Source organism: Rousettus aegyptiacus, unplaced genomic scaffold (genome assembly GCF_014176215.1).
Source record: "Rousettus aegyptiacus isolate mRouAeg1 unplaced genomic scaffold, mRouAeg1.p scaffold_m13_p_14, whole genome shotgun sequence".
NCBI lineage: Eukaryota > Metazoa > Chordata > Mammalia > Chiroptera > Pteropodidae > Rousettus > Rousettus aegyptiacus.
The window spans coordinates 44,600,295-44,618,131 of NW_023416289.1; the positions used below are offsets into that span (position 1 = coordinate 44,600,295).

At 53.5% G+C, this 17,837-nt stretch overlaps 1 protein-coding gene across 4 annotated transcripts in view; it reads left to right on the top strand.

The window, feature by feature from the left end:
• Positions 1–684: 684 nt before the first annotated feature.
• Positions 685–17,837, top strand: part of LOC107508631 (C5a anaphylatoxin chemotactic receptor 2-like) — a 28,625-nt gene continuing 11,472 nt past the window's right edge. For 2 of the 4 annotated variants that reach the window (XR_004954288.1, XM_036231741.1), the window contains exons 1-3: positions 685–772; positions 3,207–4,156; positions 6,116–6,254. The gene's annotated coding sequence lies outside the window, so the exon portion shown is untranslated. Of the gene's footprint in view, positions 773–3,206; positions 4,157–6,115; positions 6,255–6,818; positions 8,934–17,837 lie in introns of those variants that run through there. The other 2 variants (XR_001596354.2, XM_036231742.1) reach the window with 2 other exon arrangements.

Genomic DNA, 17,837 nt, shown 5'->3' on the forward strand with positions numbered 1-17,837 from the left:
TTGGTCCTCTACTCAGATTCCTCCCAGGGCTGCCAGCTCACACAGACGAGAAGCCCAAGTCCTCAGCATGGTGTGCATGATCCATCCACCTCCTCTCCCCTCTTGGTTCTCTGCTACACACCTACCCTCACTCCAGCCACAACGCCGGCTTGTCGGTCCTTGAATCCACCCAACCTGTTGCCTGTCGCCATCTTATTTTTTGCATTTGCTGTTTCCTCTACCTAGATGGTCTCCCCGAGCGGTCTCTACGGTTCTATTTTCAGCTTTCGCTTTTTTCAGCTTTGCTCAGATGCCACTTTCTAAATGTCTCTATGAAACTTTAAATAGCCTCACTTTTCACCCCTTTCCTGCTTTGTTGTATTATCATGAGTAAATCTCAGGAGTGTTTTAATAGTGTCTGGACCTCGGCCACTATTGTAACCCAAATAGGTGGTTTTAGCCAAACTCCGTCCCCTTCGCTGGGTTAAAATCCGAGCGCCTCGGTGATCCCAGGATGCAAATGACCATTCAGGTCCGGGGTCTCAGAGCCAGTCTCCACCGCAGCGCCTCTTCCGGCCCCTAGAGCGCGAAGCGTTACCCTGGATTCCATCCGAAGCGAGGCGGGAGCGGGCGCAGGCGCAGAGTGCCGCTTGAGCGTTCGCGGCTGCCCATTGATTTTCCCTCCGTGGCTGGGCGGGGCCGAGCCGCGGGGTTGCCGTGCGCAAGCGCAGGACGGGCTCTGAGAGCGCGGCGGGCGCTGGAGACCCGAACCTGAATCGCTGGTGGCGGTTAAGTAGGTGACGGACGCGGCGCCAACGCCGGGCGGTTGTTGAGGGGTGGGAGTCGGGCCGGGTACGGAGTGTCCAGGGAGCGAGCTGAGTGGTGGCGGGAGATCCCGAGATGAGGAAATATGTTGGACGAGGGCCCGGGAGAAGCGGACGGAGATGGAGCCTGAGCGTCCCCGAAGAACCTGGGGGACAGAGAGGCCCGAGTAATCGTGGCACCACAAGAAGCTGCGAGAAACTGAGGGACTGAGGGACGGGGAGGTCGGGAGAGGAGGAAAGCTGAGAACGAGAGAGGTGGAGGGCAAGAAACTGATGGGTTCCCCCGGGAGAGCCTCACAGCGACTACGCGGGAAACGTATTCGCCCCGGGATCTTGGGAATTGTAGGCTGAGGTAGAAAGATTAGAGTGGTTCTGGGGAGCAGAAACAGACGGAAGAGGAGGACAATTTAAGGGCGCAATTTAACTAGAAGGACGAGAGGCAGAATCATGGGGAGAGACCTGTAGATATGGAAAGATGGAGACATTGAAATAGGGAGAACCTGACAGAAACTGACATGGGCGGGGAGAGATGCCGGCCTGTGAACGGAACGGACTGAAAAAGAGAGGACACTGAGAGCTGAAGATGGAGAGCCAGAAAGGAGAGAAATAGGGAGGCAAAGAAAACCTGTAAAAGCTCCGAGCCTAGAAAAGAGAAACCAAGAGGTGGTCAGAGACATTGTGAAGGAGTAACTAGAAGATTCAGGAACTCTAAAAAAGGTAGCTTAAAAGAGTAGACCCCTTGAGAGCCGTGGGGAAGTTCTCAGTTGGGCCCATGTGCCTACAAAGGCGTTTTGAAGCCTGAGAGGGATGCTCTCTTTCATTCTGAGGACCAGAGCATCTCAGGAGTCTTTCACAGCCTTGTCCTCTTACCTCCTGCCTAGTGTAGGGGCTCCCGCTGAAGCTGCTCTGACATCATCCAGTTCAGGTGTTTAATAAGTGGTGTGCCCTCCCCACAGGCTGCTGCTTCTGTGGGAAACAACTCTGCCACTTTGCCAGTTCCTCCTTAGATGAGACGAGTCTCTGTCTCTAATGACTCCCAGAGTCGGTCCTAGTTCCCTTGACAGCTCAGAGATCGAAGCTCCAAGCTCTGGTCCATGAGGGCCTGAGAAACTGGAGGCAGAGTGAGTGGAAGCGTTGCTAATGCCATTATGAAGACCAGTTGTGGCCTTTTGAGTGTAATTTTCTTCCAGGTTATACGTCCCTCATTCTTGCTGTTTTCCCTGTGTTAGTCACCATTGGGGGAAAGCACTGGACTTGAGTGCTAGTTACTGTTAAGCTTCTGTGTACCAGGCTAGGTGATAAACACTGCCGTGTTTTGAGGGATACTGTGTGCGTTTGGTAGATGAAGAAAACAGCCTCACAGAAGTTAATTTGCCAGTGATCACTCATCTAATAAATGATGAAGCTGAAGTTCAAACCCTGATGTGCCCGACTCCAAAGCCTTTACCTTGAGAAGGCTCAGAACCCTGTTAAGAGTCTGTGCTGGACTCCCCTGCAGGAAACTGCACCTATGCGGGTATGGTCTATGTTAGTTAGGACACAGGCATCTGTGAGGCAGAAACCCACCTTTAGGCAAAAAGACGTTTTCTCGTGTAGCTGGGTAGTATAGGGTTGTAGGGAACTAAACGTCAGGCACTAAATGATGTCGCCAAGCTTCTGTCCCCTCCCTCTTCTCTCCTTGTAGCGGCTCAGCGACCATCCTTGTGTCAGCTGCACTGTGCCCACGTGCAGGCTTTTCTCTGGGGAAGGTGATCATTTTCAGAAGGTACTTCCAAGAGCTCCGGATTTATGTCAGCTTTGTGTAACCGCAGTAGATAAAATGAGAACTCTAGTAACCCGGTGTGAATTCCAGAGAGGTTTCAGTTAACTCGCCTTGAGTGGTGTCCACATCTCAGTCTGAGCACTGGTTTAAGCGAGCGTAGGGTACAATGATTGGACAGACCTTTGTCACTTGCTGAGGCGATAGGGGGTCTCTGGTTTCAAGCCCATCAGAACCACGTGGAATCCAGGAAGGGCTGCTCTCCAAAGGCAGGTGCCTCCTGTTAGGAGGAAGAAGGAAGGGGTGTGCTGAGCGGCAAATGCGATAGGCACGAAACGCAACACTTGCCAACTTGTGCACTTTGTCTCCCTTAATCAGTAGACCCAGAGTACTCTTCGTATAGCACACCTCTCATGGTTTTGGTCAGGGGAGGCTCCCACAGACCCCTGTGCTTCCTGTATCACAGCCCCAGTCAGTGGATTGTCATTCTGGTGAAGTGTGCCTCTTGCATGTGACCAGGACCACTTGTTGGGGCTCAGGTGACCTTACTCTTTACTGTCCCTTTTCTTAGACTAGTGCTTGCGAAATAGGCTTTCAATAAATGTTTCTAAAAATGAATGAGTGTTTTCTGGTCTCTTCCCTAGGCATTCAGGGCCCGAAAATCCAGGAGGAACTTGTATCTATTGTGGAGATCACTGCAGGAGTTGTGATGTGTCTTGTGAATCATGAGCTTGACCCTGGCCACTTACTCTGCCATCGCCTGCGGTGAGCCTGTGCCACTCCTGAGTTCCTTGTTGCAGGCACTGGCCTCTCACTGAAGGAGGTGGGTATAGATGAGAATGTTTGGTCCAGGTGATCAAGACTGAGGCCAGTTTTGTGACAATGTTGTGATGGCTGCTCCCAGGATAAGGGAGGGCAGGGCTCACCGGGACCGATCCCGGGCCCCCAGTGAGGAGGAGGCCCTGGGGAAATGGGACTGGAATTGTCCAGAGACCCGGCGTCTGTTCAAGGAAGCCTTCTTCGGCGATGAGGATTATATCCGCCAGGACTCGGAGGAGTGCCGGAAGTTCTGGACCTTCTTTGAACGTTTACAGAGATTCCAGAATCTCAGGACCCCCAGGAAGGAGGAGAAAGACCCTGGGCGTCCCCAGCCTAGCATCCCAGCACTGGCCGACCTACCTGGAGCTTATGACTCGCGTTACCGCATCAACCTCTCTGTCCTGGGCCCCGATGCTCGGGGCTCTCAGTGGCCGGGCCGGTGTCTGCCCCCGGAGAGAGTGTCTGAGTTCCTCCAAGCTCTGTCGCATTACTGGACTTTAGCTAGAAGCAGGCCTTCGGGCGGCTGGCCAGACTGCAGCGTGAGCGGGCAGCGCTTCCCATCTTCCAGTATGGGCACCGCATCCTGAAGACGCTGAAGCGGCACCAGGTGGTGGTGGTGGCAGGGGACACGGGCTGTGGCAAGTCCACTCAGGTGCCCCAGTACCTGCTGGCCACCGGCTTCAGTCACGTGGCGTGCACCCAGCCTCGGCGAATCGCCTGCGTCTCGCTGGCCAAGCGCGTGGGCTTCGAGAGCCTCAGTCAGTACGGCTCGCAGGTGAGTAGTGCTATCCGCGTGCCTGCTTTTCCCTGTGACCTTGGGGAACGAGCTGCTTGTCCCTGGCAGATTGCGAAGTTACGAAAACTTACTTTTCGATGCAGTAGAAATTTATCTACCGAGTGTACCAGCGAGACAGGCTCCACCGTCACCCAGGACAGGCGACCTCATCTTGTTGCACTTTATTTTTTATGCTCCGCAAATGTCGCATTTTCTTAACAAATTGAAGGCAAGCCCCTCCACCAGCAAAGTTGACATTTTGCTTTCCTGCCATAGTCGTTTTGTTGTGGTGGTCGGGACAGAGCCTGCAGTATTGCTGAGGTCTGCCTGTGCGGCACTTTAACAATAAAAATGTCCTAAAGGTTCCTCCTTGTTTTTTCTCCAGTTAGCCCTCAAAAAAGAATGAGGACACTTCCTTACTAATGGTTTCTAGGGTTCTAATCCTGGCTCCCCAATTAAAAGTTGTTATTGAAGTTAGAACACTTTGAACACAAAGGAATGCACGTATCATAAGTGTACAGCTCTGAATTTTCACAAGCCGAGTATATTTGTGTAACTAGCACCCAGATAAAAAATCAGGCTTACCAGCACCCCAAAGTCCTCTCGCCTCCCCTTCTAGTTACTCCCTTGAGGCCCTTAGGGTCATCACTCTTCTTAGTGATGAATCATCACCTTAGCGCTAGATCATCACACCTGCGTTAATGATAGAACATCCCAGATTATTTTTGGCTCTTCATCTTTTTATTAATGGAATCAAAAGTATGTTCTCTTCTGGCCTGGCCTCTGTCGCTCACTCTCAGTTTTGTGAGGTGCATCTACCACGTCCGTGCAGGTGCGTGGCGTGCCTTCCCGGCGCTGCACGGTTTCCCCCGGTGATGGCACCACGTATGTTTGTCCCTTCTGCTGCTGCTGGGAACTTGGGGTGTCTCCAGTTTCAGGCTCTAGTCAACAGTACCGCTCTAAACGTCCTGTGACCTGCCTTTTGGTGTCTTTGGTGCATATTTTTGTCTAGTGTGTGTCTAGCAGTGGGATTGCTGGGCCATCCGATCCGCGTGTATGTTTAGCTTTAGCAGATGGTGCCAAAGTGTATGGCAAGGCGGTCGTGCCGTTTTGCACCCCACAGCGGTACATTCCATGTTGTCACAACGCCTGTGACCGTTCCTCTTTTTCATTTTAGCTTCTGTAGTGGGTGTGTGGTGGTATCAGATTTTCATTTGCTGTGTGGGTTTTAATTTGCGTTTCTCGGGTGACTGAGGATGTTGAGCACCTTTCCGTGTGTTTACTGGCCTTTGGCAGATGCTCTTTGGTGAAGTGACTGTCACGGCCTTTTTCTGTTTGTCTTTTGCACTGTCTGTCTTTTTGTTCTTGACTTATACATCTTTATGGATTGTGGATAAGAGTCCTTTGTAGGATTCATGTATCGCTAATCTCGTCTTCTGTTTTGTGAATGGCCTTTCATTTTCTGAATGGTGTCTTTCGATGATGATGTCTTTTCATTTCAAGTCATTTTCCTTTTATGGTTGACAGTCTTTGGGTTCTGTTTAAGAAATTTTTGCTTACTTTAAAGTCACGAAGATGTTCTATTTTTTTTCCTAATAACTCACATTTAGAAGTATAATTCATCTGAAATAGGTGTGTGTGTGCGCATATGCGCGATGTGAGGTACCACTTTCTAGCTGAGTTACCTCGGATGAGTGACCTCAGTTTCCCCATCTGTGAGGTGAGGATAAGAATAATTTTTACAGTCTACAGCCATGGTACCTTGAACAAGCCTCGGCCCCTCGCCTTCCTGCCTCGAAGATGGGGTTTTAGGGATCACCCTCTTTTCTAACTGAGTCCAGGGATGCAGTTACAGTGTGGGCCCGCCAGCCCCTAAAGGAGGGTCCCCAGGGGAGGGTCCCAGGTGGCTGTGCTGGGCTGGGCAGGTCCAAGCCCTGAGCCCTGACACCACTTGCGCAGAGTGACACGGACCTGTACAGCGACTGCCTCCGCAGCTTCTGGACCTGCCCCCACGGTAGCCTGCACCTACCCCTGACGCCCCTGGAGCGCATGGCCCACGAGAACACCTGCCCCCAGGCCCCGCGGGACGGCCCCCCAGGTAAGGGCTCGGCTGGGGGCAGGGGCATCACTGCCCACCCCGCCGTCCCTCTGTCCCTCGGTGGTTTCCTCGGCGTCTGGGCATTCGCTGGATGATCTGGGGACTGACGACCTCAGCCCTCTGGCCCTGGTGGGTGCCACCTGCACACTTTGTCACAGAAACGCGGAGCCCAGGGTGGGGAGGGCCTAGAGGGCCACCTCTTTCTTATTTCCGTTTTTCTGTGGTCTCTCTGTGGTCTGCCCCTGTGCCTCTGTCTGTCTCTCCCTGTGGATCTGTCCCACACAGCTCCACTCTGGCCGCGTGCACCCCGCTGTTACCCAGGGAGTGCTGCAGGAGGCAAACCCCAGCACGGTGCCTGCTGCCGTCCCCACCCCGGGCTTCAGTCTCTCTGTCTCTGCAAAGACTTGCCTGTGTGTGTGCATTAATCACAGATGGCTTCCTGGGGGAGGCAGAGCCGAATTCCCCAAAGGCCAGGAGAGGCAGAGCCCCTTGGGTGCCTGGATTCGGGTGGGGGTGAGAGCCTGTAGCCGAGCGCCCTCTCAGCCTCTGTCTCTTCTTCCTTAGGAAGCCGCCCCCGAACCCCAGCAAGAGGCGTCGGCCCTGCAGTGGCCCTACCACTGCGAGGCCTGCCAGCAGGACTTCCTGTTCACGCCCACGGAGGTGCTGCGGCACTGGAGGCAGCACGTGTGAGCCCAGGCCGGGGACTACGACTCCAGCCGGACCCCCAGCCTGGATGCGGGACGGTGGCCTGTTCACCCTGTGGGGCGGGGTATGAGTAAAGTTCCACATACTGACTCCGACCTGCAAGCCTGTGCTGCCCCCAGAAGGGAGCCGTTTCCCCTGTTGGCGCCCATGGTCTCGCTCTCGAGGGCCCGGGGTAGGTGCCCCCGAGTCCGGCCTTCGGGCTCGGATGGAATGTTGGCGCCTCCGGCCGTGCTGAGTCTGTGCTCGCGGCCTCTGCGCCCCTGTGAACTAGGGAGACCCGCACTGGCCCACCATGTGTGTCACCCAGAGTTGGTGAGGATGGCGGTGTTGGTTTTCACACAGGACCAGAGTCGGCACTCCAGCACGGTGCCACTGGGGCCGCTACAGGGCCCGTGGGCCATTCCTGGCTGTCCCCTCAGCTGTCCCCTCACCTGTCCCCTCAGACCTTCAGCTCTCCACCCACACCATCCCTTCCCTGAGTCACCTCCCACCTTGAACCATGGTTGCCCCTGCCACAGATCTGTCCCTGTCCCAGGCCACTAGGCCTGGTCTCCTCTGCTCCCCCTCACTCCACCTCCATGTCGCGGGACCTGCCCTGCCTTTTGGCGCTGGCGGTACAGCCCCGCGGCTTCGCCCTGGCCGCCCAGTCTCTCCCCGGCGCTTTCACAGCATCAACACCTGAAGCTGGACAGGCCTGCCAGGCATCCCAGGCTCACGCAGCCCTGGATGGTACCCCCCCGCCCCCCGCCCCGCAGACAGCCCCTGCTCCGCAAGTCAGTGTTTAACCCATTTATCATTCACACGTTCATCATCTATCTGTCTGTCTGTCTGTCTTGTCTCTCCACCAACCAAGATGTTCGAGCCTTACTTTTGGGAGCTGTGTTCCCCCAAACCAGAGGCCTCTGCTGCAGCTCTGTAACAGTGCACGTCCCCTCCCCCATCAGGCCAAGGGCCTCTGCATCATCTCGACCTGCCCCCCACCCCTGCTCAATGTAAACTCAGAGTCCGGCCACCGCCCCTCCCCTGTGGCCCCACCTGGGCGCATGCTGTCCCCCGCAGGCTCAGGACCAGCTGCCTCCTGTCTCCCAGGTGAGCGTAGGGCATAGCCATGGGTCACTCCATCGCGTCTGGTGTGTGACTCTGATATCATGTGCACGTGGCACTGGAGTGTTCGGCTCGTCCGCGTGGGATCATGGCTCCGTGGCTCGCGCTAGTGTCATCTGGAGATCTCTCCCAGTCAGCGCGAAGCCTGCTCGTCTGTTCGCATGGCCGCAGACCCGTCCGTGCCACGTTTACCCCGGCGGGCCTGTGCGGAGGGCCAGCGGAGCTGCTTCCAGCCTCGCTCCTGCAAACAGCCAGCGCGAATGTCCTGTCGTGTGTAACTTCCAGATTTATGTGTCTCCACGGGTTGAATCCCCCGAGGCGGAGTCACGGGTCCAGGGGGAGGTGCATTTTTACAGGTCATTTGATAGGTGTCCCAAATGCCCTCTGTATAGCTGTACTGATTTGCATTTACATCTCCCGATTGCCAGTGAGCCCAAGCATCTGCATATTATTCTGGGCCATTTGTATTTCCTCTTCTGTGCCGGCTCCAACCTTTTCACTATGTTTTTTTCCTGGGCGCTTTGTCATTTTATTGGTTTATAGTAGCTCTTTATGTATTCTGGGTCTTAAGCTTCATTACAGATGTGACAAACATTTCTCCTAATCTGCCACTTATCTTTAGGTCTGCTTGTTCGTGGTGACTTGACTCACTCAAAAGTATCTCTGTCCCTTTCCTGTTACGGTCTGTGACAAGGCCTTCCCCAACCCGAAGTATGAAAAACAGACAAATAACGTGGGTGAGGGGAGGGACTCACCTCAGACTCCCCCACCTCATCTCCAGCCAGTTTAAGAACATGGCTTCTCAGGACTGTTCCTGCTTTACTTCCTTTTTCCATGTTAAAATAAAATGAAAGACCTACAAGCAAGAAATAGTTTTTTATATTGGGGGGCCTGAAAATGAAAGCCGTCCAGTGTCCCCCCAGAAGCCTTAAGCATCTCCTGGTGTCTGACCCACCCCTTCCTGGGGAGTGGGTGTGAGGGAATCTGCTGGAAGGAGGGAGGGAACTTCATGCCCCCAGAAGGCTGAGAAGGCCATCAGGGCGTGTGGGAACCACGGATGCCCAGAGGTCGCAGACCCTCAGGGGTGAACTCCAGGCCTTAACAGTATCAGACATTCTTATCACCCACTAACTGCCTGGGGACACGTCTGGTCCATGCACAAAAGCTCCAGACGAGGCCGTGGCTTTGCCAGTCCACAACTGCGTGAAATAAACATGGGATTGGCCAGGATTAAGAAGGTAGACAGCACCACCCACCTGTGGGGCACCCCGCCATCAGAAGGGGAATCCGTGGCCTTCTCTGGGGACAGGGCAGGGAGCGATCTAGCAGGACCCTCTGACGCGCAGAGTGCACACCTCAGTCAGCAGTCTTCCAAAGCTCTCTGGAAGCATGACATACAGAAAAGTGCCCAGATGATAAGCGAGCACTGGTCAATTTTTTCAGGAAATGAAACATACCTCTCCCACTGGCATCCAGACCCAAAGACACATCATGACCAGCCCCCCGCAGCCGGGCTGGACCCCCCGAGCGTGCGTTCAGGTTGGGCAGGTGGTTGGGATTTGTTTTCCGAAGTCATTTCAGCAGTTTGCGTTCGTGCCAGCGGCGGGCGAGAGCTCTGGGTGTGCCACACGCCGACTCGCTGCTGTCAGTGACCACCATTGAAGCCAGTGATGTTTGTTTTAGTTTGAATGGCATTTTCATGATGACTAGTGATGTCAAGTATTTTTTCACGAGCTTATTGGCCATTTATATATTTTTGGGAGTTTATATTAAATATTTGTCTCTCGTAAAGGTGTTCTTTATATGGACTTGAGAGTTATTTATAAAACAAATAGTTTTTATATCTCTTTAAATGTTAATATATTTGTCATACATATGTATCGTGCATATTTTCTCCAAGTGTGTACTTGGAGAAGTTTTTAATTTTGATGAAGTTCAATTTATCATTTTTCTTTTATTTGTACCTTTAAATTATTTTTATTTTATTATTATTTGTATTGTTATTTTTAGTCACTTTAAATTTTCATAGCACCTATTTCTATTTTATTCACATTTACTATTTTATTATTTGAATTTTTAAATTTTTATTATTCGTACTTTTCGTGTGCTACCTAAGAAATCTTTACCTATTCCCAAGGTCGTGACTTTTTTCTCCTATTTTTTTCTTTAAGAAATTTTATAGTTTTAGGTTTTACTTTTAAGCCCATGATCGAATTCCAGTGTTTGTGTGTAATGGGAGCTGAGTCAAGGTTCCTTTTCCTGCATGTCGGTGTCCAATTGTTCCAGCCCCATTTGTTGCAAAGACCATTCTTTCCCCTTTGATTAGTCACCTTTACTGAAAATCAACGGACTACTCCACGCAGGCCCGTTCCTGAGCTTGTCCCATGGATCTGCTTGGTGGAGCCCATCCCCCTGTCATGCCTCAATTGCCGCAGCACTATGGTAAGCCTTGAATTCAGGGGTGCAAGTCCCCCGACTTTGTTCTTTGTCAGGATTTTTTCGGCTGGTCTCGGCTCTGTGCATTTCTGTTTTAGAATCAGCTCGTCACTCTCTATAAAGACCTGCTGCGATTTCAACTGGAAGTGTCTTGATTCTACCCATATTAAGGAAGAATGATGTGTTGACATTTCAACCATAGTCAGTTCTAAGTCTTTTAGTCCATGAATATGGTATAGCTCCCCTTTTAAAAATGTCTTTCGGGTCTCCTTTCATTTCCTCAGCATTGTTTTGAGGTGCCGGTGTACAGGCCTCACACAACCACAGCACAAGCCTCCAGGCCGTGGTTTGCTGGCCCTGGTCCTGATCACCACTGTGTCAGAGACCCTCAAGGGCAGGGCCCAGGCAGGGAGGACACCGTCACCACTGTCAGTCCCCTTCCGTATGTCTGTTTGCTCACCTGTGAGATGGGGATGATGACAGGCCCACTTCACAATGTCGTGAGTGTCGAATGCATTAATCCACATGCTTACAACAGTGCTTAGCGCATAATAGGTGCTCAGCAGTCAATAGCTGTGATTACACCCAGTGCAATAATAAAGGCAACCAAGACGTGCCTATCCGTTACCGCTGTGACATCAGAGAGAAACGGGGCCATTTCTCACATCAGAAATCTGAGTACAGATTCAAATTTTTCTTCCCTCTTACCTACTGCATCCAATCCTTAGGTCCTTTCTGCTTCCTTTTTTTTTGAATCTCATTATTTGTGGGTCAGCATTTCACCATTGGATCATCTGAGACGGACAAGATTCAGTCTGCTTATCATACACCTGGGGTCATCTTGGCAGAAGTGAACGCCCTCGTACCTACACCCTGGGGTTCACGTGGAGCACTCACATCTTCACTCCCAGTCTCTTCACCTACTCCCTGTCGGGCCTCTGCCTCCTCCTCCCCGCTCCCCTCTGCACCTGCTTCGGCAAGGTCAGTGGTGACCTGCAACCCTTACACTCTGGTCCTCAGCTTGGTTATGTTTGGCCCTCTACCTGCCTGCCACGAGCTGTTAAGGTCAGCACGCCAATGACCTTAAGGTGACACGTGATAATTGGATGGCGCCCTCCTCTCTAACAAGTGGCCTCGTTTCCCCACGTTCTTTCCGTGCTCGCCTTCCTAAGCAGTCCTTGAGTCCGCCCCTGCTCCTCTCCCACGGCTCTACCCCTGCTGGGGCCTCCCTGTCTCCTCCTCCACTCCCCGTGTCAGTTTCTCATGGTTGCCATAACAAACCACCACCGAATGGGTGACATAGAGGAACAGAAACTCCTCCCAGACCAAGGTGTGGGCAGGGGTCTGCGGGGGTGCCCTCCCTGGGCCCTTCCGGCTTTGGACGCTTCTATAGGCCACCTTTGGCGTCTCGTGGCTCGTGGCTGCCTCACTCCAGCCCTCCATCTTTACATGGCTGTCTCCTCCCTGAGTGCCTGTCCGCGTCCAAATTTCCCTTTCTTACAAGGACACCCTGTGAGCTTAACTTGATCATCGACCAAGATCCTGGTTCCAGATGTGGTCACGTTCACATATCTGGCAATTAAGACTTCAGTAGATCCCTTCGGGGCCCACAGTTTGACCCGTAACATGCCATCTGGTCCACCCTTTAAGTGGCAGCCCAAGGGGCAAAGCATGAACCCAACCATGTCCCTTGTCTGCCCAAATTCTTCCAAAACAGTGGCAGATTATTCAGCCATGTAAAGGAATGAAGCTACGACATGGACGGACCTCGAAAACATTATGCCAAGTGAAAGAACCCAGACACAAAACACCGTACATTGTACTGTGAGGTTCTATCTGTGTGAAAAGTCCAAAATGGGCAAATGCGTAGAGCCAGAAAGTGGATTGGTGGTTGCTTAAGGTTAAGGGTTGCGGGGTGACCTTTCGGGGTGATGAAGATATTCTATAATTGACTGTGGTGATGGATGCACAGCTCTGGGAACGTACTACAGCCCTGGAACCGCACGCTTTAAATGGGTGGGTTTTATGCTCTGCGAACTACACCTCAACAAAGCTGTTAAAAAACAAACGCCTTCCATAGCTCTCTGGCGCCCTCTGGAGGGACCCAGGCTCATTGCCTGCCCCACATTCTGATGGGTCTGAGCTGGATGACCTGCAGTGACACTGTCGTGGTCACATAATTCACAAGGGGCTACGAAGCTGCATAGTGATGCACTGCCATGGACACATACAGGAAGGGAGCCAGGTATAAAGACCCGCTTTGCCACCCAGACGAACCCAACACACATAACAGCACCCAGAGTCCGCTCAGCAATGCCCACCCATTGCACAGGGGACCCAGCACTCAGGGTCTGTCCGCTTGCTCCCCGCTCCAGGAAGTGGGGAAGGTATTTTTAGTTACAATTAACCTCCTGACCAATTCCCCTCCTCCTGGAGGCACATTCAAGGGTTTCATTAGAATTAAGCAAGAAGCATTTCCAGTCACCAGGAGCTGGGGAGGGAGGGGGGAGGGGGCAGGGTCTGCCTCTCTCCCACAAGCCAGCATTCCCATGTTCTCCCATCTGCTAGCCAGGCAGGGGTCACATAAATGCAGCAGCCTCCCCTCGAGGTAGACCTCAGGGCTCAGCCCAGCCCTGTCCCCTCCCCCATAACCTTCAGAGGTGGTGGTGGTTGTGGGGGCGGGGTGGGGGGGGTTGCAAGTCCTTCCTGCTGTCTCTCCCACTTAAATTCTGGCAGGTTTGGGGAAAGATGAGCACCGATCACGATCACCAAAACAATACCTAACCCAGAAAACAGTTCTGGTTAGGTTCTTTAAAAAATCATAGAATCTCGGAAACTAATTTTTTAAATGAGAGACCATTGATCAAACGGTTAGGGTTAGCGCACAGGCTCGGAGTTGCCAGGTGGTCTTGGCTGGAACGGAGATCCACACTCTCTGGTTATGTGACCCTTGGGAGTGGCTTTACCTCTCGGGGCCTCGGTTTCCTCACCTCGGAATGGCGATGATGACACTCCCACCCCCTGGGATGTGGGCTGGTAGGATCAGGCTCCTGGCTCACAGCATGAATGAGAGAAGGGAGAATAAATGCATAACGGTGGCAGCCCAAACCCGCCCCAAGCCTGCAGTGCCTGTCAACTGCTGAGGAACACGACGACGTGCCCATTTACCAGACCCACGCAGGCTAGGAGGTAGGGAGATAACCGAGGGCGAGATCTGAACCTCGGGCCCTTCTGCCCTCCCTTGGGAGTCCAGCCAAGCTGCTGTGTGAACAGGCCAGGCTTGCTGGCCCATGTGACCATATGGAACAGTCACTGCTGTAGCCCCTGCTGCTAGCGAGCTGACCCCAGAAGGAGAGTCCCCTTGCTGGCCCGGGGCTGGCGACGGATACTCAGAAAGGCCCTGCTGAAACTACAGGAACTGTCCAGCTGAGCCTAGTTAAGACACCAGCCCATAGATCAATTTGCTTAGAAATGGTGGGCATTCTGAGCCAGAGTGTGGGGTTGTTTGTTACACAGCATAAACTGATACACACAGAGTGCCCAAAGACAGAGCAGGATAAACAGGATCAGTTATTATAATGAGTGATCCATTCATGAGCTTCAAAGGAGTGAGAATTTGAATCTTGTAAGACGCCAAGAATTCAGATTGGTGGTGTTTTGTTTTTAAAACTTTATCATTAAAAAACAAAAGTAGAAGACCTCAGAGAAGGGAGATAGGAGGTAGGGAGGAGGGGAATGGGCTGGGAGGACGAAGGGAACCTCCCCAAATGTCAGATCTGGGTGACCCTGTTCCCCCAACGGCCCCAGCCCACCTCCAATTCGATCTCTGTCCTAGAGGCTGAGGCCTTCCGGCCACCATCTTCTGAAGACCCAGGCCCGGGATCTCAGCTCGGGTTCCAGGCAGACGTGAGGGCAGAAGTGGGGTGCAGAGCCCAGAGGTCTTTTCTTTGTCCTTGAGAGACCTTCAAGTGGGCACTCAGGTCTCCCACATGTCCCGGTGGGGCCTCAGGGAGGTAGGCGTTGAGTGGGAGGTCCATAGGAGGTCAGGTCCTGAAGCCCAAGGGCCAGGCGGGGACCAGGACCAGGTGTGAGCCTGGCAGGCACAGTCTGCAGTCTGGGGTCTGTGCAGAGGGGAGGAGAGGCCCAGTCAGGAAGTGAGGAGGGGTCTCCCTGACGTCAGCCCTTCTGTCTCGTACCCCTCAGTCCCAAAGTAAGGGCGACCGAGACAGAGAAAAAAGGGGAAGATGGAGAGTCAGAACCAAAGTGGAGGGAGAGAGATGGCGATGAAAAAAGAAACAAGGAGAATGTTAAGACAAAGGAAAACAAGGGAGACAGAATGGGACAGAGGACGAGACACGGAATCAGAGATGCAGATGTGGAGAAAGAACCAACAAGACACGCTGAGACGCACAAAACGGAGACGGAAATAATGAGACACAAAGGGAAAAAGACAAGCGTTGGGGGCGACGGGGGAAGAAAAACAGAGACAGCCCACGGGGGACTAGGAGGAGAGGCCCCTCTATCACTTGTGATCCTGGAGGTCCCCTGACACTCAGATCAGGACACACCTGCCACAATTGGTCATAGCAGAGCTGAGAACCTCCCCCCACATACACACGCACACACACTGACCTGCCAGGCTCTGAACAATCTCGCCTCTCTCCTTCCCGGTGCCCCTCCATGCCCAAGGCCGCCCAGGTCTCCATTCTCATTTCCTAGCCTCGCTGTTGGCCCTGAATTTATAGCTCACCCACCTGGCTCTTAGCCTTAATCCAGCCCAGCCCTCTCTCCCCCTGGTGTGTGTGTATCCAGGCTGTCTCACAGCTGTGAGGTTCCTAAGTGCTCCAGGCCTTTGCATAGGCTCTCTCCCCTCCTCCTAGTCTCCCGGTCTCAGCTCCAAAGTCCCCCTCATGCAGGAATTCCTCCTTGAACCTATAGCCTAAGTATGATGCTCCCTTAGAGGTCCTCCAGGTCTTGGATTCCTGTATCCCAGCCCTGTATACACTGGGTTGTCACTGTCTGGGATGAGTCTGTCTCCCCAAGTGGGTTGGGAGCCCCATAGGGCTGGGCTGGGTTCTCGTGGTGACTGCTCTGTCCCTAGCACCACCCAGCACAGGGCCAGGCACAGAGGTGCTCATGAAATGTGTATCGAATGAATGGATGGATAGATGGATGGGTGCTAAATCAAGGAGTTCGGACTTTATCCAGCGGGCACTAGGGAGCCACAGAAGGGTTTTAATCCAGGGCGAGTCAAGCTCTGATCTGTGCTTTGGAAACTCCAGGCAGCCTCTCCACCCTGGGCCTTTGCACGTGCTGTTCTCTCTGCTTTTCTGAGCTGGATGAACCTGCCCAAGTAACCTCTTCTCTCTCAGCCTGTTTCCTCATCTGTAAAGTGAAAAGCAATAGTTTTTCCTTCTTGGGGTTGTCGTGAAGACAAAATATGATGATGTTCAAAAGTCTTAAGACCTGGGAAAGTAAAAGGATGTACCCTAGTAGCTTGCTCCCCACTTCTACCCAGTAGGCTCCTATTCATCCTTCGATGCCCCACCGGGAAGCTACTTCCTCCACGAAGTCTTCCCTGATAGCTCCGCTGTGCAAGCTCTGTGTTATCATTTCAGCTGGTGTACTGGATTGCCACTGGTTTCTGATTTCCACTTCCTCACAAGCCCAGAATCTTATCAGGGTCAGGACCCTACCTGAGACTTATCAGGGAATGGCAAGAGAGCTCAATGGACATTTGGAGATGTGTACCTGGTGTGTGCATGTGTGGAAAGATGGATGGATGTTGGGTGGATGGATCATCTTCCCACCAAATCTCAGAGAACCCTCACTTCAGGGGTTCCCGCTGCTGCTGCTCTAGGTGGCCCACTATTGGAGTCCAGGGGTCTTATGAAGCTTCGAGATCTGCACAGCCCCCAATCTCACACCCCTAGACACGGGGCACTCACGTGTCTCCTGAATCCAGCCTCTATAGATAATGCCACTCCTCTTCTAAATTCGAACTCATGCCCATCGATCCTAGAAGACAAAAGAGGAGGATCGGCGAGTCTTCCGCAGACACCCCCAGAATTGCTCCCAGCCCGTTCTTCGTCAGGGAGTCCTCTATCAGGACAGACTGAGGCATCGTTTAAGAGGGTGTTGGGTCCTTAGAGAAAGCGGAGCCTTCCAACGTGTGGGCAGAACCTGGAAGAAGCATCATGGGTTCTGTTATCGTTATTCATTAACTTAATCCCAGAAGGTGGGGCATCGCCATTTAAAGGAGTGGCCCGGTGTCCTGCGTGCATGGCTCAGTCACAGGCCTGGGCCTTATCTGGCGGCCTAGTGGTCATGTGTGGCTGTGTCTCCGTGTAGCCCCCCACGGGCTGGCCCTCTGTGCTGAAGGCTGCCCCCTGTCCTGTGAGAGAGGTTGAGGGGTGCAGGCTGAGCCCCGGGATGCCTGAGCCTAGGCTCGGACACTCGTTGGGGAGCACTAGGCCCATTCTCCCCTTCCTCCCTGTACCTGTGCGGTCGGATTGATCAATCATTGGTTGCACCATGAGTCTCCGTGTATCACTGAACCTGGAGGGGGCCGTGGAAACGGGGGAGGACGTTAAGAGAAGGTAGGAGAGAGGCGGGGAAGAACACGCGGAGACACGGAGCGTGCTGGGGAACGAGGCCAGGGAGTGTGGGAGGGAAAGCAGGAGCAAGGGGGCGAGGCTCCGAGGGGCTGCGCGGCCTCCTTCAGCACCGCGGACAGCGCCCGGCTCTAGCCCCGCGCCCCTCACCGCCGCTGAGCCCCCGGGCCCCTCAGCAGTTGTTGACTTGCAGGATGGTGAGCCCCGTGTCCTGCGCCAGCTGTTTCTTCTGCTCCTCCGAGGGGTACGGGTGCTGCAACAAGAGTGACCCCGCTTGCCGGGCTGCCACCTGAACCCCAAGGCCTGGCCCGCCTCGTCACCAAGGATAGCGAGCCCAGGCTGGGGCAGAGGCCAGAACAGCCACATTGGCTGTGCTTCTCCTCGCTCCCTGTGTCCCAGTGGAGGGAAGCCCAGCCAAGCTTGGAGCAATTTGGTCTGTGGGCACACCCCCTCCCTCCCCTTCCCCCAGCTGCCTCTTCCAGGAATTAGGGGCTAATGGGCCAGCTCTCATTCAGGAGACACAGAGCTGGGGACTCCACTGCTGGGTAAGGAAGCACAGGCCAGCGCAACCCTCTCCGAGTCTCTCGGTCAGGGCCCCAAACTTGTCTCTCCCCGTCCCAATTTCTTTGTCTCCCAGGCTCTCACTGATTAAGCTCTCTCTGTCTCTCTGTCTGTCTGTCTGTCTGTCTGCCTCTGTGTCTCTGTCTCTCTCTGTCTCCGTGTC